This window comes from Lepidochelys kempii, chromosome 12 (assembly GCF_965140285.1).
Source record: "Lepidochelys kempii isolate rLepKem1 chromosome 12, rLepKem1.hap1, whole genome shotgun sequence".
Classification (NCBI taxonomy): Eukaryota; Metazoa; Chordata; order Testudines; family Cheloniidae; genus Lepidochelys; species Lepidochelys kempii.
Window position 1 is genome coordinate 7,788,861 of NC_136391.1, and position 22,018 is coordinate 7,810,878.

The window sequence follows — 22,018 nt, forward strand, 5'->3', positions numbered from 1 at the left end:
AGCAGATCCAGCCTTTTAAGGAGGTAAGAAATACAATACGCCATTGACCAAACAAACAGTCAATGGCTCTGGTCATACTTTCAGGTGGAAGAAATGTAATGGATCAAATCGTCACCTCTTGAAAGGGCACAAGAAGTTGCTGTACTGAATAAAGCAGTAAAAAAGTGGAGGTTACCTCTTCAGAGGTAAGGAAAGTTGGTAATTCTAACCGATGATCATGACATCTGCTCCTTTCCCCTTCCCAGCTAATGGTTGGTTGTTCCGACAAGGATGTATCACAGAAAACGTGCAACTAACCAGAGTGTGAAGATGAGCATTTAACCTGCTCTTATATTTACAGAGATGAGTTGTCCAGCTGATTCTCTTTGTGCAGAATTGATCATTGTTGCTTATTTAACAAATGTGAAGAAGAAATCAGTGGAACTGGTCATTTCTATCAAGAGGTCAGGAACACACCTCCTCTCAGCACAGGGGCAGGAATAACTGGCTCTATTTCTATTTTCAGGTGAAATGAAGGTCTGACCATTAAGGGGGCGGGGGAAGAAAAGAGGCTGCTGAATTTAATAATAGTCAGACAGGTAACGATATCTGGCCGGGGGAAGAAAAGCATCTTTTACTTCTAGCTCAGAAAGAGGAAAGCAGCCAATTATATGATTCAAGTTGTAACCAGTGTAGCTGGCTGTACCTCGAAGAATCAAAGCCTTGTCGTGGAACATCACTGACAAATAGGTGAGCACTGGAAAGTCTGTAGAAGCCTAATGATCTGGATGCTATGGAACGGTTTCTATTGATGACTCTTCATAACTGGTAATGAGTAATAATAAATAATTGTCAGGTTTTGCTAACTGGAGATGTGAACAGACCAGGTGGCCATTCCTACCAGGGAGAAGTGAGGGTAAGTGGCTGTCCCGGGCAAGGAGGTAAGCAATACCAGTCTCCAAACATCCATGTGTATATCAAGTGGTGTGGAGTTGACTTTCAGGGAGAAGAACTGTGGTGGACCTTACTTGTCATGGGGAGAGTGTGAAAAGCAGAGGCAAGACAAAGCAACATGGATTTGCCAGCTGCTCAATCCATGGAGGAATCCAATGAGAAGACGCTGTTATTTCGAGGAAAAACAAACAGAAAACAAACAGTCACTTCAAGTCAGCAGAACACAGACATGGAGGTAAGCATTTAAGTTTCCCTGGTTGTCAAATGAATCTCATGCTAAAGCAACACTTACAGACCAAATAAATAAGTCACACATCGCACATCTCCAGAGGGAAGAAGACCAGAGGGTTGTTGTGCTCTTGTAGGGATTAATGCAAATGCAACTAGCTGAACCAGCCATGTCAGTTGGGAAGGAAAAAAGCACATTTCTTTAACATGCAAGTGGAAATGAATAGATAATGTTATACTTTCAGATGAGAGAAATGCTGCTGGTTTGAACTTTGAGGGTGGAAAACTTTAGGAAGTTCCGAGAAAATCTGAGATATCTACAGGAAGGAAACCAGTGAAACTCATCACTGCTGCCAAGAGGTAAGGAACTCACCTCATAATGGAGAAATTAATGGATCTGGTTTCCCTTCAGGTGAAAGAAATGCAGCTGATCTGATCTCCGAGGGGTTGAGGACTATAAGCAGTCATATTACATAAGAATACAGGAACACATGTTCCGAGACCTGCAGAGAGGGAAAAAACTTGCCTTCCTTGACTAGAATGGGAAGACATCCCTCATCACCATCAAGTTTCAAACCCACAATGCAGGAGACCATCACTGACAGAGGTGAGCGCTTAGGATTCTCTAATTGCTAAATGGAGCAGATCATGACACATCGTGTACATTTATGGGCCTGTAAAACTGATAATAAGCAAACAAGTTACCTGTCAAATGTTGATCTCTACAGCCACAGCTGTGCTTTGCAGGAACTAGTTTGTGAAGCTGATTTGTCTTTTCAGAAGAAGAGTTACAGATACTCAGGATTTGAGCACAAAGGAATAGGAATGGAGCTGAACAGATCCAACACCTGAAAGGACAATTGGATCTCATAAGATATGAAACCATGAAAAAGACTCTTCATTCAATAAAGCAACAGAATTGGCTCTGAAGAGAGGTAAGAAGCATTTGGTAAGTCTACCAAATGAGCATACAATCAAGTCTACAAAATTGCTAACTTCCATTGCGTGAAAGGGTTTGTTACAGCCGATCACACATCTCAGGATTGAAGAGGAGCTCAGGGGCATGGCAGACCTCAGGGGATTCATCTTTATCAGGAGGTGATGAACCTGCTTGTCACTTCTGAGTGACATCAGTGGATTTGGTTAGATTTTCAGATGAAGGAAACACAGGCAGTGTGGTCAGTATTCAAGAAATAATGTTCAAAAGTTGCCTGGGGTCACCTCTTGGGCTAAGGGGAGCAGCTGGTCCCATCTGCTGGGATGGAAGCAAAGAAGAAAGAACTGGCCACTGGTTAGTACTGGGACACAGACAATCCCCTGGAGGGCCCTGGGACAGGGTATGTAACCAAAGTGACCAGGGGTCCTTTCCTCACTGTGGTCCTGGCTCGCATGCACAGGGTGAATCTGATCGCCATGTTTGGGGTCAGGAAGGAATTTTCCTCCAGGGCAGATTGGCCAGAGACCCTGGAGGTTTTTCGCCTTCCTCTGGGGCATCGAGCAGGGACCAGCCCTTTGGGCCATTTAGAAACTGACAATAAAATCTATTAGAGAGAAATTGTCTTTTGGTTTTTTGCATTTTCTATAAACCCGTCCTGTGCCCCTCTGCCAGGCCCCTGCTCTCAGCCAGGCAGCAGGGCAGAGTCCCTTACTGGTGCACTGCTCCTCCCATCAGAGCCAGCCTGGTCCCCCATGTCACTCTTCCACCCCAGCAGGGTCCCAGCACAGGGGAGACCAGCCTGCCATCCCAGAGAGGGCACAGCCGTGTGCATGGCCCCCGCGGGATGGGGAGGGGAAATGGCCGGGTGCATCGGTCGAGGGGAAAGCAGGAAGCACAGCGGTACTGTTACCACATTCCTCTCCCAGGATGCCCCGAGGGGCCAGGGCAAGGCCTTTGGTCGGACACATCCAAGCGCTCTAACCCTGCTGCTGTGGTCATAAGAGCCCCCCTGGTCAAGGCACTGATGAGCGGCTCTGAAAGGGGTGGTCAACGACCCCAAAGCAGCTCTTCCATTGGCAAGGTAGAGCCACCACTTCCTGAGCACCCTAACTGGGCTCTCAGGCTAGCAGCGAATAATAGTCTCCCCGGGCTGGTTCAGCTCAGGGAGCCATCGGGCATCCATGAAGTTCTTGCTGTCAGCCAGCCCTTTCCCAGGAGCTGGAGGCTGGAAGTCTCTGTCCTCTGCAGTCTGCTCCAGTTATGTTGTCTTCTCCTTTGACCCCCCCTCCAAGTCTAGCACCTCTGAGGGCAGTGCTGGGTTGGCCCACACAAGCTCATTCCCCCTGTATTGCCCAGCATGGGGTCTGTAGATCTCCTTGCAGGCATTCTGGGAAATCAGAACTCCATCATCTGCCCCAGGGGGACTGAGAGCATGACCAGGGGACACGGGACAGGGTCAGTTAGTATTAGTAGCACACGGCTGGAGGGGATGGAAAAGGGAGAGGGGCCAGCAACACGTTACTTCAGTTGTGCACTTCTGTTTAATCTCCAGTTCCTGCTGCCTGCCTATCACCCCCCCTGCATCCACTTCCTGCCCCCCTCATCAGCTTTGCAGCCGCGCACTGAACCCAAACCACAGGGCAATGCCCAAAACGTTGTTGTGGGGCCTGAAACCTCTATAAACTTGTCTCCTGAAAGCCATTGGGGCCCGATTCTATCTGCAGGGAGATGGTGTCTCCAAGGTGAAGTGAATAGGAGTGACTCGTACCTTGGGAAGGCGGTTGCGGGGAGAATGCGATATCCTGTGCTAAGATACCATGGGAATTGTAGGTGTGGCTCCCAAACTGCAGTGCAGGAGGGAGCCTAACAGTAGAGAAGAACAAAATGGGGGCAGGCCGTGGTCTTGCTTTTCAGCTTCTATTTGGCAAAATGAACCCAAACCTAGGGTGGAGGGAGGAAGGTCAGATCAGGGTTTCATTTTATTATAACCCCCCAGAGATCATGGAGCGGTGGAGTGATGATTCCGGCCCGTCTCAGCCTGGCCCTCTCACGGCACCACGGTCTGTACACGCCCTGCCGAGGAGGAGCTGGCTGCAGGGCTATAAAACCACCAGTTAAAACCCCAGAGCCCAACACGTGACACATTCTGCGCGTTGATGATCACAGCCCCACCGACAACACAAAGAGCTGCTCCCTCCCTCCATGGAGACGGGCAGAGCTTAACTGTGCATCAGGCTTCCACACAAACTGCAGCCCCAAGCGTTAGCCAGGGTCAAACACCTCAAGACAGAAAGCAGAGGGGGGCTGACGGCACAAAGGCACAGGGCAGACACAGAGGCTGGGCACCTGCAGCTCCGTTTTGGTTTCAGAGGGAGATGCAGGAGCTCAGCGTGTGGCCAGTGACAGAGACACATGGGTGGGGAGAGTGATGGAGACCCCGGCAGGGGAGGGGAGATCGGATTGAAGGCAGCGTCTGTCACAGCCTTGGGCTACAGGAGACTCCTTCCAAAGGACGCCTTGGGAACCATCGCACAGCCGGGCTTCTCCCCAGCTTGCCGAGGGCTCACTGCCACACCCAGGCTCTGATACAGTTTAGTCCCAAAGTGGACCAAATCAAGACAGTTTCTCAGCTCACTTTCTGCATCTCCGGGGACTCTGGCAGATGCTTCCTGCCATTTCCTACCTCAGTCTCCCTCAGCCAGTTCCTCCTCATAGCCCCTCCCTCTCGGGAATGCCCTCTGCCCTTTAGAGGCCCAGGTGCTGCCTTGCCCCCTTCATTAACACTCCTTAACGCCAGGCTTTGTCTCAGTCAGTCGAAAGAGTTTCATCTTCTCTAGCGTTTGGAGGTCTCTGCATGCAGTGTCTCCAGCTCTGCCTCAAGCTCCTGCCCATCAGGGTCAGGCCACCCCTCTCCTCCCCCGTGGCCTGATGTCCTGCAGACAGCTGCTCCTTCTGTCGCTGAACCATCGGTACCTCCATCCTGCAGCCTCCAGTGCTCCTGGGGCACCTCCCGCCCTCACTACGGGAACCATAAAACGCGTGTCCCATTTCCCCTTCTGCAAGGGATCATTGCTTTCGCCTTGGCCCTGGAGGCTCCACCTGGGTCCGCATGCCCTGCGCCCCACCCCCGCCACACACGCAGAGCCCTGAGCTCTGCCTGGATCAGGGAACACCCTTTCATGAACCCAAAAAACTTCAAAAGTATTAAGCAGTGTCCTACGGAGACAGGATAGAGCTGGTTTTTCAGAGACTTTATTTCGGGAAATTCAGCGAAGAGCCCTTTTTATTGGGCAGTCACTGCTCCTTCTTGAATTAGCACAGGGAAAGCCCATCACTTCTCTGCCTCTCCCCCCACAAGAGGCACAACCAGGCGTGGCTACAAATGCCATTTGTGCTGCCGAGTGCTCCAGGGTCTCCCCTCCACAGCCTGCTTGTTGCTACAGCTCCCCTTCTGCATGGGCTGTGTCAGCACTCCCTTCCCCCGCTTCAGGAGAGTCACTCCCCAAAGATGATACGGGGACACACTCTCCCATCCTAGGGTTCAAACCCACAGCTACAGGATGGTAACTAATGTTAGGGGACTTATTCCTTCACCCACTTACTTCCCTGGTCCTTCTCGCATGAACAGAGAGCAACAATACCCCAAGTCCAAAGGCACAAACAATTCAATGTTTATGGTCGTAAACTTCCAGCAAGCATGATTCCAGTTTCCTTCCTTAGTGTCCCCCTTCCCAGCTCTGACACCACAGAGCCTTACACCTGTGTCCCTGTTCCCATTCCTGTCCTTAGCCAAACATGATTCCAATTTCCTTACCCCCATTCCCTGTTCCCATTCCCCCCCCACTTCCTGATTGACTGCAGACTATATAGTAAAACTTGAGTTCCGCTTAGCTATACCTTAACCAATCATTTTCCTGAAATTTAACTAACCAATCCTAATGTATTGTAACATGACTATGTAACTAATTATATCCCACCACCTTAATTAGTTTACACCCAGCAAAATTAATTATACAGCAGACAGAAACAATCAATCACAGAACCAGACAGAGATTATACAGTCAAGCAATAGCAAAGTGACAGGTTTCAGAGTAGCAGCCGTGTTAATCTGTATTCGCAAAAAGAAAAGTGGGAACTATAATGACAAAACAATACAGAAGTGAGGATTTCACATCCCAGCTATTGATAAGTGAGTTCTTGCCAGACAGGATGCTATCAAACTAAGTTTCCTTTTACATCTTCTAGGCACGTCCCTTTCTCTGGAGGTGATGGGCACTCTCAGGACAGGATTGTATTCCTAAGAGCCCAGTAGCACCTTCTTTCAATGGGAGTAGTTTGGAATGTGAGGAGGTGACCAGTCGCTTCCCAGCTTATGGCTGCCTCTGCTGCTTAGCTAAAGGCCTTAGGCTAAGAACAGGGTCTCAGACTGTCACAGTAAGAGAAGGCCCTTACACCGGCAGACAGTGATTTTGATTCTTTTATATCTCTCTAACTAGCCAAGTGACAAGAATACACCTAAATTCTTAAAGTACAGGCCTTTGCAGACAGGCCTGAATATCTATATCCGAAGAACTAACCACGTGAGAGGGGTAATACACAACTTGTCTGTATCAGTGTATAAAAGAGGGGTCACGGAAGGCACATCTGGCCAAGGGGGCAGTGGAAAGTCCCACTGCTGACTGAGCTGGTCCATTCTCATGGGTGTCCGGGTTCCAGTGTCCACCCAGAGTCTATGGGGTGCGAGTACAAGTGCTTTGTTGACAACAGAGCTGGCTAAGTGCCTTTGCCACCAAACGAGTCTGTGGTCATTCGGGCAGTTTGACTGAGGTCTGCTGGGCCAGCTACCAGCAAGGACAACGTCTGGGCCCACACAGCCAATAACAGGTGCCCTTTTATCAGACCCCTGGTGGGTCTGCAGCGATCGGCCTAGACCACAAGATGGAGGGCACAGCACGGTGCCATGAAATGCAGCCAACAGTGTTAGTCCTCAGAGGGGCTGGGCACCTGCAGCTCCCACTGGTTCCCAAGGGAGATGCAGGAACTCAGCCCTGCTCAGCATTGGCCCACTGTGATGGGAGTGGAACATTCCACCGTAGGGGTGGTGACCGGGACAATCCCAGAGGTGGAGACAGGCAGGGGAAGGGAACTATGACGTAAGCTTTCATAGGTGAGGGCTGCGTAAGTCCCACTCCATCCAAGTCACAGGGAAAGGAGCCATTCGTAACCCTTGAACTCACTGTAACAGACAGAGCCCCAGCTGGTGACTCTAGATCTGAAGTGTCATTTGACTCATTTGAGAGTTCAGAGCCAGCCAGAGCTTTCCCCCTACAGCTTCCCTCGGAGGACGTGGGGCAGATCTCTTTGCCCAGATGAGGAGGTGATGACGATGACCCGTGACTCTGTTATAATGCAGTGATTGTTGGGTCGGCGACCAGGGGCTGCAGCATTTCACACCAGGATGTTGCCCAGAGCACATGGCTGCTGCCTGTGGCTCTGAGTACAGGGACCAGGGTGATGGAGTAGGGCCTTCTGCAACCAACCTGCTTCCATTGCTAAAGAAGGGAACGTGACACACAGAAGGAGGAAGGAAAGAATTCTTGTAAAGAGGAAGGAAACAAGGAAGGGACAAGGCATCAGATAACTGGCGGGAGGAGGGAGGGGGTATGAAGTTAGGAAGGAAAAACACCAGGGAACTGAGGAAGGGAGGGAGAAGAAAGAGGGAAGGGAAATGGGTGAGGAGAGAGACATGAAAAAGGAACAGGCAAAGAGGCTGCAAGAGAAGGGAAAGGAGAAGGACAGAGGAAGTGGATGGGGGTAAGAACCTGGACGGATTTCTTTAGCTTCAGATAGAATCCTGATTGCCTTTGTCAAGATGTAGGCAAAGCAGCCAGGTGTAACGACTAGGGGCTAATAATGGAGGCATTTATACAATTCAGAAAGGAAAGGGTACAAGTGGCCGGAGCTGAGAGGTGGCATCAGCTTGGTTTTCACCTTTCAAGAGATGACATTGCACTTGGTCCGATTTCCATTGATTGGATCATTACAACTTGTCTGTCAGAAGTTCTTATTCTACCACTTCAGTAGTCAGAGAAACTGTTCCTATCAAGACGTAAGGGATGCACCTTCTCCTAGCAATGGAGTGGAAACTAACCAATCTGAATGTACTTTCAGGTGAAGGAAGTGAATCTATCCTTTGCTGTCAAAGGCTACCAGGAGTTTCGTCAGAATAAAGCAATATACAGAACCAAAGCTTCTGAGAGGTTACAGAAATATCTACTTGTTCTAGTCAAGAATAAGGAAGCCACTTGTACCGACTAGATTGGTAAGAAAACAGCTGATTGTATGGAGAGAAACAAGATAAACCAATACAGCCATTCATCCCACAGAAGGTGTGCATTTATACTCACAGTTACAAAACGAATCCAGTGACAAATCATTGACATTTGTTGCCTGACAAAAATACTCTGTCAAACATTGATCTTTGCAGCAGGTCATATTTTGAGATGCAAGGATGACAGATGGCTGTAGGATACAGGAAGGAATTAGCAGATCCATCCTTTTAAGGAGGTAAGAAATACAATACGCCATTGCCCAAACAGTCAATGGTTCTGGTCGTACTTTCAGGTGGAAGAAATGTAACAGATTAAATCGTCACCTCTCGAAAGAGCACAGAAAGTTGCTGTACTGAATAAAGCAAGAAAAAGAGGGAGTTACCTGTTCAGAGGTAAGGAAAGTCGGTCATTCTAACCAATGATCATGATATCTGCTCCTTTCTCTTTCCCGGCTAATGGTTGGTTGTTCCAACAAGGATGTATCACAGAAAAAGTGCAACTAACCAGAGTGTGAAGATGAGCATTTAAGCTGCTCTTACATTTGCAGAGATGGGTTCTCCAGCTGATTCTCTTTGTGCAGAATTGATCATTGTTGCTTATTTATCAAATGTGAAGAAGAAATCAGTGGAATTGATCATTTCTATCAAGAGGTAAGGAACGCACCTCCTCTCAGCACAGGGGCAGAAATAACTGGCTCTATTTCTATTTTCAGGTGGAATGAAGGTCTTACCATTAAGGGGACGGGGGAAGATAAGAGGTTGCTGAATTTAGTAACAGTCAGACAGGTAACGATATCTTTTACTTCTAGCTCAGAAAGAGGAAAGCAGCCAATTATGCGCTTCAGGTTGTAGCCAGTGTAGCTGGCTGTACCTCGAAGAATCAAAGCCTTGTGGTGGAACATCACTGACAAGTAGGTGAGCACTGGAAAGTCTGTGGAAGCCTAATGATCTGGATGCTATGGAACCGTTTCTATTGATGACTCTTCATAACTGGTAATGAGTAATAATAATAAATAATTGTCAGGTTTTGCTAACTGGAGATGTGAACAGACCAGGTGGCCATTCCCACCAGGGAGAAGTGAGGGTAAGTGGCTGTCCCGGGCAAGGAGGTAGGCAATACCAGTCTCCAAACATCCATGTGTATATCAAGTGGTGTGGAGTTTTTTTTCAGGGAGAAGAACTGTGGTGGACCTTACTTGTCATGGGGAGAGTGTGAAAAGCAGAGGCAAGACAAAGCAACATGGATTTGCCAGCTGTTCAATCCATGGAGGACTCCAATGAGAAGACGCTCTTATTTCGAGGAACAACAAACAGAAAACAAACAGTCACTTCAAATAGTTCAGCTAGTTGCAAATCTGAATAGGAAGCAAGTCAGCAGAACAGAGACATGGAAGTAAGCATTGAAGTTTCCCTGGTTAACAAATGAACCTCATGCTAAAGCAACACTTACAGACCAAATAAATAGGTCACACATCCCACATCTCCAGAGGGAAGAAAACCAGAGGGCTGTTGTGCTCTTGTAGGGATTAATGAAAATGCAACTAGCTGAACCAGGCATCTCAGTTGGGAAGGAAAAAAGCACATTTCTTTTACATTCAAGTGGAAATGAATAGATCCTGTTATACTTTCAGATGAGAGAAATGCAGCTGATTTGAACTTTGAGGGTGTGAAAAATTCAGGAAGTTGCGAGAAGATCTGAGATATTTGCAGAAAGGAAACCAGTGAAACTCATCACTGCTGCCAAGAGGTAAGGAACTCACCTCATAATGGAGAAATTAATGGATCTGGTTTCCATTCAGGTGAAAGAAATGCAGCTGATCTGATCTCCGAGGTCTTGAGGACTATAAGCAATCATATTACATAAGAATACAGGAACACATGTTCCCAGACCGGCAGAGAGGGAAAAAAGTTGCCTTCCTTGACTAGAATGGGAAGACAATCCTTATCACCATCAAGTTTCAAACCCACAATGCAGAAGACCATCACTGACAGAGGTGAGCACTTAGGATTCTCTTATTGCTAAATGGAGCAGATTATGACACATCGTGTACATTTATGGGCCTGTAAAACTGATAATAAGCAAACAAGATACCTGTGAAATGCTGATCTCTACAGCCACAGCTCTGCTCTGCAGGAACTAGTTTGCGAAGCTGATTTGTCTTTTCAGGTGAAGAGTTACAGACACTCAGGATTTGAGCACAAAGGAATAGGAATGGAGCTGAACAGATCCAACACCTGAAAGGACAAATGGATCTCGTAAGATATGAGACCATGAAAAAGACCCTTCATTCAATAAAGCAACAGAATTGGCTCTGAGGAGAGGTAAGAAGCATTTGGTAAGTCTACCAAATGAGCATATAATCAACTCTACAAAATTACTAACTTAAGTTGTGTCAAAGAGTTTGTTACAGCTGATCACACATCTCAGGATATAAGAGGAGCTCAGGGGTATGGCAGACCTCAGGGGATTCATCTTTATCAGGAGAAGATGAACCTGCTTGTCAGTGGCTTTGGTTAGACTTTCAGATGAAGGAAACACAGCCAGTGTGGTCAATATTCAAGAAATAATGTTCAAAAGTTGCCTGGGGTCACCTCTTGGGCTAAGGGGAGCAGCTGGTCCCATCTACCAGGATGGAAGCAAAGAAGAAAGAACTGGCCACTGGTTAGTACTGGGACACAGACAATCCCCTGGAGGGGCGTGGGACAGGTTGTGTAACCAAAGTGACCAGTGGGTCCTTTCCCCACTGTGGTCCTGGCTCGCATGCACAGGGTGAAACTGATCGCCATGTTTGGGGTCAGGAAGGAATTTTCCTCCAGGGCAGATTGGCCAGAGATCCTGGAGGTTTTTCGCCTTCCTCTGGGGCATCGAGCAGGGACCAGCCTTTTGGGCCATTTAGAAACTGACAATAAAATCTATTAGAGAGATCTTGCCTCCCTTCGTTTTTTGCATTTTCTATAAACCCATCCTGTGCCCCTCTGCCAGGCCCCTGCTCTCAGCCACACAGCAGACCAGAGTCCCTCTCCGGTGCACTGCTCCTCCCCCTCAGAGCCAGCCTGGCCCAGCCCCATGTCGCTCTTCCACCCCAGCAGGGCCCCAGGACAGGGGAGACCAGCCTGCTATCCCAGAGAGGGCACAGCCGAGTGCATGGCCCTCGCGGGATAGGGAGGGGAAATGGCCAGGTGCACCGGTCGAGGGGAAAGCAGGAAGCAGAGCGGCACTGTTACCACGTTCCTCTCCCAGGATGCCCCGAGGGGCCAGGGCAAGGCCTTTGGTCGGCCACATCCACGTGCTCTGCCCTGCTGCTGTGGTCAAAAGAGCCCCTCTGGCCAAGCCACTGATGAGTGGCTCTGAAAGGGGTGGTCAACGACCCCAAAGCAGCTCTTCCATTGGCAAGGTGGAGCCACCGCTTCCTGTGCACCCTAACTGGGCCGACAGGCTAGCAGTGAATAGTAGTCCCCCAGGGCTGGTTCAGCTCAGGGAGCCATCGGGCATCCATGAAGCTCTTGCCGTCAGCCAGCCCTTTCCCAGGAGCTGGGGGCCGGAAGCCTCTGTCCTCTGCAGTCTGCTCCAGTTATGTTGTCTTCTCCTTTAACGCCCCCTCCAAGTCTGGCACCTCTGAGGGCAGTGCTGGGTTGGCCCACACGAGCTCATTCCCCCTGTGTTGCCCAGCGTGGGGTCTGTAGATCTCCTTGCAGGCATTCTGGGAAATCAGAACTCCATCTGCCCCAGGGGGACTGGGAGCACGACCCAGGGACACGGGACAGGGTCTGTTAGTATCAGTAGCAGACGGCTGGAGGGGATGGAAAAGGGAGAGGGGCCAGCAACACGTTACTTCAGTTGTGCACTTCTGTTTAACCTCCAGTTCCTGCTGCCTGCCTATCACCCCCCCTGCGTCCACTTCCTGCCCCTCCAATCAGCTTCGCAGCCGCACGCTGAACCCAAACCACAGGGCAATGCCCAAAACGTCGTTGTGCGGTTTAAATCCTCTATGAACCCGTTTCCTGGAAGCCATTGGGGCCTGATTCTCCCCGCAGGGAGACAGCGTCTCCAAGATGAATTCAGTAGGATTGACTCGTACCTTGGGAAGGCGGTTGGGGGGAGAATTTGACATCCTGTGGTAAGATACCATGGGAATTGTAGGTGTGGCTCCCAAACTGCAGTGCAGGAGGGAACCTAACAGTAGAGAAGAGGAAAATGGGGGCAGGCCGTGGTCTTGGTTTTCAGCTTCTATTTGGCAAAATGAACCCAAACCTAGGGTGGAGGGAGGAAGGTCAGATCAGGGTTTTATTTTATTGTAACCCCCCAGAGATCATGGAGCGGTGGAGTGATGATTCCGGCCCGTCTCAGCCTGGCCCTCCACCGTCTGTACACGCCCTGCCTAGGAGGAGCTGGCTGCAGGGCTATAAAACCACCAGTTAAAACCCCAGAGCCCAACACGTGACACATTCTGCAGCGTTGATGATCACAGCCCCACCGACAACACAAAGAGCTGCTCCCTCCCTCCCTGGAGAAGGGCAGAGCTTAACTGTGCATCAGGCTGCCACACACACTGCAGCCCCCAGCGTTAGCCAGGGTCAAACACCCCAAGGCAGAAAGCAGAGAGGGGCTGACGGCACAAAGGCACAGGGCAGACACAGAGGCTGGACACCTTCAGCTCCATATTGGTTTCTGTGGGAGATGCAGGAGCTCAGCATGTGGCCAGTGACAGAGGGACAGAGACACATGGGTGGGGAGAGTGATGGAGACCCCGGCAGGGGAGGGGAGATCGGATTGAAGGCAGCGTCTGTCACAGCCTAGGGCTACAGGAGACTCCTTCCAAAGGACACTATGGGAACCGTCGCATGGCCGGGCTTCTCCCCAGCTTGCCAAGGGCTCACTGCCAAACCAAGGCTCTGAGGCAGTTTAGTCCCAAACTGGATCAAGACAGTTTCTCAGCTCACTTTCTGCATCTCCGGGGACTCTGGCAGATGCTTCCTCCCCTTTCCTACCCTAGTCTCCCCCAACCAGTTCCTCCTCACAGCCCCTCCCTTTTGGGAATGCCCTCTGCCCCTGATAGCCCCCGGTGCTGCCTTGCCCCCTTCATTGGCCCAACAGGGTGCAGGACTTACTTCAGTTCCAGGTGCCAGCCACTGACTGACATACCCCCCTCTTCAGAAAAACCTGCCTTTTCCCTTACTTGTGAGGCCCCCTCTGGGCTGCTCTCCCCGCAACGCAGAACAGACTCCATAGAGAGTCACATGTAGCCATATTCCCCAAGTTCCCCACGATCCTTAACGCCAGTCGTCGTCTCAGTCAGTCTATAGAGTTTCATCTTCTCCAGGGTTTCGAGGTCTCTGCACGCAGTGTCTCCAGCTCTGCCTCAAGCTCCTGACCGTCAGGATCAGGGCACCCCTCTCCTCCCCTGTGGCCTGATGTCCTCCAGAAAGCTGCTCCTTCTGTCGATGAACCATTGGTACCTCCATCCTGCAGCCTCCAGTCCTCCTGGGGCACCTCCCGTCCTCAGTACGGAAACCATAAAACGTGTGTCCCATTTCCACGTCTGCAAAGGATCATTGCTTTCGCCTTGGCCCTGGAGGCTTTACCTGGGTCCCCATGCCCCCCATCCCTCCCACACACACAGAGCCCTGAGCTCTGCCTCGGTCAGGGAACCCCTTTTCATGAACTCTAAAACTTTAAAAGTATTAAGCAGTGTCCTCTGGAGACAGGACAGAGCTGGTTTTTCAGAGAAATGATTTTGGGAAATTCAGCGAAGAGCCCTTTTTACTGGGCACTCACTGCTCCTTCCTGAATTAGCACAGGGAAAGCCCATCACTTCTCTGCCTCTCCCCCTACAAGAGGCACCACCAGCCGTGGCTACAAATGCCATTTGTGATGCTGAGTCCTCCAGGGTCTCCGCTCCACAGCCTGCTTGTGGCTACAGCTCCCGTGCTGCATGGGCTGTGTCAGCACTCCCTTCCCCCGCCTCAGGAGAGTCACTCCCCAAAGATCTTACAAGGACACACTGACCCCTTCTAGGGTTCAAACCCACAGCTACAGGATGGTACCTAACCACGTGAGAGGGGTAATACACAAGTTGTCTGTATCAGTGTATAAAAGAGAGGTCACAGAAGGTACATCTGGCCAAGGGGGCAGTGGAAAGTCCCACTGCTGACTGAGCTGGTCCATTCTCATGGGCGTCCATGTCCCAGTGTCCACCCAGAGTCTATGGGGTGCGAGTACAAGTGCTTTGTTGACAACGGTGGCAAAGGCGCTTAGCCAGCTTTGAACGAGTCTGTGGTCTTTTGGGCAGTTTGACTGAGGTCTGCTAGGCCAGCTACCTGGCCAGAGCCAGGACAATGTATGGGCCCACACAGCCAACAATGCTGGGGTCTCTGATAAAAGCACACGTGATCATGGAAGGGTGGAGTGATGGGTCTGGTATCTGCCCATCTCCAGCTAACACTGAAACCCCTGCCTGGATTCCCCTGTACAGGCGGCGCTGGCTGTCAGTCCCCTGGTGGGTCTGCAGCGATCGGCCTAGACCACAAGATGGAGGGCACAGCATGGTGCCATGAAATGCAGCCAACAGGGTTAGTCCTGAGAGGGGCTGATCACCTGCAGCTCCCACTGGTTCCCGAGAGAGATGCAGGAACTCAGCCCTGCTCAGCATTGGCCCATTCTGATGGAAGTGGAACATTTCACCGGAGGGGTGGTGACCGAGACAAACCCAGAGGTGGAGACAGGCAGGGGAAGGGAACTAGGACGTAAGCTTTCATAGGTGAGGGCTGCGTAGTCCCACTCCATCCACGTCACAGGGAAAGGAGCCGTTCTTGACCCTGAAATTCCCTGTCACAGACAGAGCCCCAGCTGGTGACTCTAGATCTAAAGTGTAATTTGACTCATTTGAGAGTTCAGAGCCAGCCAGAGCGTTCCCCTTACAGCTCCCCTGGTGGGATGTGGGGCAGGTCACTTTGCCCAGATGAGGAGGTGGTGACAATGAAATGCGACTGTTGTGATGCAGTGATTGTTGGGTCGGTCACCAGGGGCTGCAGCTTTTCACACCAGGACGTCGCCCAGAGCACATGGCTGCTGCCTGTGGGTCTGAGTACAGGGACCAGAGTGATGGAGTAGGAACTTCTCAGACCAACCTGCTTCCATTGCTAAAGAAGGGATCGTGACTAAGGAAGCCACTTATACCTACTAGATTGGTAAGAAAACAGCTGATTGTAAGGAGAGAAAAAGGATAAACCAATACAGCCATTCATCGCACAGAAGGTGTGCATTTATACTCACTGTTACAAAACGAATCCAGTGACAAATCATTTACATTTGTTGCCTGACAAAGATAATCTGTCAAACATTGATCTTTGCAGCAGGTGATATTTTGAGAGGCAAGGATGACACATGGCTGTAGGATACAGGAAGGAATTAGCGGATCCATCCTTTTAAGGAGGTAAGAAATACAATACGCCATTGCCCAAACAAACAGTCAATGGTTCTGGTCATACTTTCAGGTGGAAGAAATGTAATGGATGAAATCGTCACCTCTCGAAAGAGCACAAGAAGTTGCTGTCCTGAATAAAGCAATAAAAAAGAGGGAGTTACCTGTTCAGAGGTAAGGAAAGTCCGTAATTCTAACCGATGATCATGACATCTGCTCTTTTCTCCTTCCTGGCTAATGGTTGGTTGTTCCGACAAGGATGTATCACAGAAAAAGTGCAACTAACCAGAGTGTGAAGATGAGCATTTAACCTGCTGTTTTATTTGCAGAGATGAGTTGTCCAGCTGATTCTCTTTGTGCAGAATGGATCATTGTTGCTTACTTATCAAATGTGAAGAAGAAGTCAGTGGAATTCATCATTTCTATCAAGAGGTAAGGAACGCACCTCCTCTCAGCACAGGGGCAGGAATAACCGGCTCTATTTCTATTTTCAGGTGAATGAAGGTCTGACCATTAAGGGGAAGGAGAGAAGACAAGAGGTTGCTGAATTTAATAGACAGGTAACACTACCTGGCCAGGGGGAAGAAAAGAATCTTTTACTTCTAGCTCAGAAAGAGGAAAGCAGCCAATTATACGCTTCAGGTTGTAGCCAGTGTAGCTGGCTGTATCTCGAAGAATCAAATCCTTGTGGTGAAACATCACTGACAAGTAGGTGGGCACGGAAAAGTCTGTAGAAGCCTAACGATCTGGATGCTAAGGAACCGTTTCTATTGATGACTCTTCATAACTGGTAATGAATAATAATAAATAACTGTCAGGTTTTGCTAATTGGAGATGTGAACAGACCAGGTGGCCATTCCTACCAGGGAGAAGTGAGGGTAAGTGGCTGTCCCGGGCAAGGAGGTAAGAAATACCAGTCTCCAAACATCCATGTGTATATCAAGTGGTGTGGAGTTTTCTTTCAGGGAGAAGAACTGTGGTGGACCTTACTTTTCACGGGAAGAGTGTGAAAAGCAGAGGCAAGACAAAGCAACATGGACTTGCCAGCTGCTCAATCCATGGAGGGCTCCAATGAGAAGACGCTGTTATTTCAAGGAGCAACAAACAGAAAACAATCACTTCAAATAGTTCAGCTAGTTGCAAATCTGAATAGGAAGCAAGTCAGCAGAACACAGACATAGAGGTAAGCATTGAAGTTTCCCTGGTTGTCAAATGAACCTCATGCTAAAGCAACACTTACAGACCAAATAAATAGGTCACACATCGCACATCTCCAGAGGGAAGAAGCTATCACAGCTCCCACTGGTTCCCGAGGGAGATGCAGGAACTCAGCCCTGCTCAGCATTGGCCCATTCTGATGGAAGTGGAACATTCCACCGTAGGGGTGGTGACCGAGACAAACCCAGAGGTGGAGACAGGCAGGGGAAGGGAACTATGACGTAAGCTTTCATAGGTGAGGGCTACGTAAGTCCCACTCCATCCAAGTCACAGGGAAAGGAGCCGTTCTTCACCCTGGAACTCACTGTCACAGACAGAGCCCCAGCTGGTGAGTCTAGATCTAAAGTGTAATCTGACTCATTTGAGAGTTCACAGCCAGCCAGAGCCTTCCCCCTACAGCTCCCCTGGTGGGATGTGGGGCAGGTCACTTTGCCCAGATGAGGAGGTTGTGACAATGACCTGCGACTGTTGTGATGCAGTGATTGTTGGGTCAGCCACCAGGGGCTGCAGCATTTCACACCAGGATGTTGCCCAGAGCACATGGCTTTTGCCTGTGGGTCTGAGTACAGGGACCAGGGTGATGGAGTAGGAACTTCTCGGACCAACCTGCTTCCATTGCTAAAGAAGGGAACGTGACTAAGGAAGCCACTTATACCTACTAGATAGGTAAGAAAACAGCTGATTGTAAGGAGAGAGAAAGGATAAACCAATACAGCCATTCATCCCACAGAAGGTGTGCATTTATACTCACCATTACAAAACGAATCCAGTCACAAATCATTGACATTTGTTGCCTGACAAAAATACTCTGTCAAACATTCATCTTTTCAGCAGGTCATATTTTGAGATGCAAGGATGACAGATGGCTGTAGGATACAGGAAGGAATTAGCAGATCCATCTTTTTAAGGAGGTAAGAAATACAACACGCCATTGCCCAAACAAACAGTCAATGGTTCTGGTCATACTTTCAGGTGGAAGAAATGTAACGGATGAAATCGTCACCTCTCGAAAGGGCACAAGAAGTTGCTGTACTGAATAAAGCAGTAAAAAAGTGGGAGTTACCTCTTCAGAGGTAAGGAAAGTCGGTAATTCTAACCGATGATCATGACATCTGCTCCTTTCCCCTTCCCGGCTAATGGTTGGTTGTTCCGACAAGGATGTATCACAGAAAAAGTGCAATTTACCAGAGTGTGAAGATGAGCATTTAACCTGCTGTTTTATTTGCAGAGATGAGTTGTCCAGCTGATTCTCTTTGTGCAGAATGGATCATTGTTGCTTATTTATCAAATGTCAAGAAGAAATCAGTGGAACTGATCATTTCTATCAAGAGGTCAGGAATGTACCTCCTCTCAGCACAGGGGCAGGAATAACTGGCTCTATTTCTATTTTCAGGTGGAATGAAGATCTGACCATTAAGGGGGCGGGGGAAGAAAAGAGGCTGCTGAATTTAATAATACTCAGACAGGTAACGATATCTGGCCAGAGGGAAGAAAATCATCTTTTACTTCTTTTTCAAAAAGAGGAAAGCAGCCAATTATATGCTTCAAGTTGTAACCAGTGTAGCCGTATGTACCTCGAAGAATCAAAGCCTTGTCGTGGAACATCACTGACAAATAGGTGAGCACTGGAAAGTCTGTAGAAGCCTAATGATCTGGATGCTATGGAACCGTTTCTATTGATGACTCTTCATAACTGGTAATGAGTAATAATAAATAATTGTCAGGTTTTGCTAACTGGAGATGTGAACAGACCAGGTGGCCATTCCTACCAGGGAGAAGTGAGGGTAAGTGGCTGTCCCGGGCAAGGACGTAAGAAATACCAGTCTCCAAACATCCATGTGTGTATCAAGTGGTGTGGAGTTTACTTTCAGGGAGAAGAACTGTGGTGGACCTTACTTGTCATGGGGAGAGTGTGAAAAGCAGAGGCAAGACAAAGCAACATGGACTTGTCAGCTGCACAATCCATGGAGGACTCCAATGAGAAGACGCTGTTATTTCAAGGAAAAACAAACAGAAAACAAACAGTCACTTCAAGTCAGCAGAACACAGACATTGAGGTAAGCATTGAAGTTTCCCTGGTTGTCAAATGAATCTCATGCTAAAGCAACACTTACAGACCAAATAAATAAGTCACAGATCGCACATCTCCAGAGGGAAGAAGACCAGAGGGCTGCTGTGCTCCTGTAGGGATTAATGCAAATGCAACTAGCTGAACCAGCCATGTCAGTTGGGAAGGAAAAAAACACATTTCTTTAACATGCAAGTGGAAATGAATAGATCCTGTTATACTTTCAGATGAGAGAAATGCAGCTGATTTGAACTTTGAGGGTGAAAAACTTCAGGAAGTTCCGAGAAGATCTGAGATATCTACAGGAAGGAAACCAGTGAAACTCATCCCTGCTGCCAAGAGGTAAGGAACTCACCTCATAATGGAGAAATTAATGGATCTGGTTTCCCTTCAGGTGAAAGAAATGCAGCTGATCTGATCTCCCAGGGGTTGAGGACTATAAGCAGTCATGTTACTGAAGAATACAGGAACACATGTTCCCAGACCGGCAGAGAGGGAAAAAAGTTGCCTTCCTTGACTAGAATGGGAAGACAATCCCTTATCACCATCAAGTTTCAAACCCACAATGCAGGAGACCATCACTGACAGAGGTGAGCGCTTAGGATTCTCTTATTGCTAAATGGAGCAGATCATGATGCATCGAGTACATTTATGGGCCTCTAAAACTGATAATAAGCAAACAAGTTACCTGTCAAATGCTGATCTCTACAGCCGCAGCTGTGCTTTGAAGGAACTAGTTTGTGAAGCTGATTTGTCTTTTCAGGAGAAGAGTTACAGACACTCAGGATTTGAGCACAAAGGAATAGGAATGGAGCTGAACAGATCCAACACCTGAAAGGACAATTGGATCTCATAAGATATGAAACCATGAAAAAGACCCTTCATTTAATAAAGCAACAGAATTTGCTCTGAGGAGAGGTAAGAAGCATTTGGTAAGTCTACCAAATGAGCATACAATCAACTCTACAAAATTGCTAACTTCCATTGTGTCAAAGGGTTTGTTACAGCTGCTCACACATCTCAGGATCTAAGAGGAGCTCAGGGCCATGGGAGACCTCGGGGATTCATCTTTATCAGGAGGTGATGAACCTGCTTGTCACTTCTGAGTGACATTAGTGGCTTTGGTTAGACTTTCAGATGAAGGAAACACAGCCAGTGTGGTCAGTATTCAAGAAATAATATTCAAAAGTTGCCTTGGGTCACCTCTTGGGCTAACAGGAGCAGCTGGTCCCATCTACTGGGATGCAAGCAAAGAAGAAAGAAATGGCCACTGGTTAGTACTGTGACACAGACAATCCCCTGGAGGGGCCTGGGACAGGGTATGTAACCACAGTGACCAGGGGTCCTTTCCCCACTGTGGTCCTGGCTCGCATGCACAGGGTGAAACTGATCGCCATGTTTGGGGTCAGGAAGGAATTTTCCTCCAGGGCAGATTGGCCAGAGACCCTGGGGGTTTTTCGCCTTCCTCTGGGGCATCGAGCAGGGACCAGCCCTTTGGGCCATTTAGAAAATGACAATAAAATCTATTAGAGAAAACTTGTCGCCCTTCGTTTACGGCATTTTCTATAAACCCGTCTTGTGGCCCTCTGCCCGGCCCCTGCTTCCAGCCACACAGCAGGGCAGAGTCCCTCCCTGGTGCAATACTTCCCCCCTCGGAGCCAGCCTGGCCCAGCCCCATGTCGCTCTTCCACCCCAGCAGGGCCCCAGCACAGGGGAGACCAGCCTGCCATCCCAGAGAGGGCATGGCATGGCCCCCGCGGGATGGGGAGGGGAAATGGCCCGGTCGAGGGGAAAGCAGGAAGCACAGCGGCACTGTTACCACGTTCCTCTCCCAGGATGCCTCGAGGGGCCAGGGCAAGGCCTTTGGTCGGCCACATCCAAGCGCTCTGCCCCGCTGCTGTGGTCAAAAGAGCCCCTTTGGCCAAGCCACTGATGAGCGGCTCTGAAAGGGGTGGTCAACGACCCCAAAGCAGCTCTTCCATTGGCAAGGTGGAGCCACCACTTCCTGAGCACCCTAACTGGGCCCACAGGCTAGCAGCGAATAGTAGTCCCCCAGGGCTGGTTCAGCTCAAGGAGCCATCGGGCATCCACGAAGCTCTTGCCGTCAGCCAGCCCTTTCCCAGGAGCTGGGGGCTGGAAGCCTCTGTCCTCTGCAGTCTGCTCCAGCTGTGCTGTCTTCTCCTTTAACCCCCACTCCAAGTCCGGCACCTCTCAGGGCAGTGCTGGGTTGGCCCACACGAGCTCATTCCCCCTGTCTTGCCCAGCGTGGGGTCTGTAGATCTCCTTGCAGGCATTCTGGGAAATCAGAACTCCATCATCTGCCCCAGGGGGACTGGGAGCACGACCCGGGGACACGGGACAGGGTCAGTTAGTATCAGTAGCACACGGCTGGAGGGGATGGAAAAGGCAGAGGGGCCAGCAACACGTTACTTCAGTTGTGCACTTCTGTTTAACCTCCAGTTTCTGCTGCCTGCCTATCACCCCCCCGTGTCCACTTCCTGCCCCCCCGATCAGCTTTACAGCCGCACGCTGAACCCAAACCACAGGGCAATGCTCAAAACGTTGTTGTGGGGCCTGAATCCTCTATAAACCCGTCTCCTGGAATCCATTGGAGCCCGATTCTCCATGCAGGGAAACAGCGTCTCCAAGGTGAAGTGAATAGGAGTGACTCGTACCTTGGGAAGGCGGTTGGGGGGAGAATTTGACATCCTGTGCTAAGATACCATGGGAATTGTAGGTGTGGCTCCCAAACTGCAGTGCAGGAGGGAACCTAACAGTAGAGAAGAGGAAAATGGGGGCAGGCTGTGGTCTTGGTTTTCAGCTTCTATTTGGCAAAATGAACCCAAACCTAGGGTGGAGGGAGGAAGGTCAGATCACGGTTT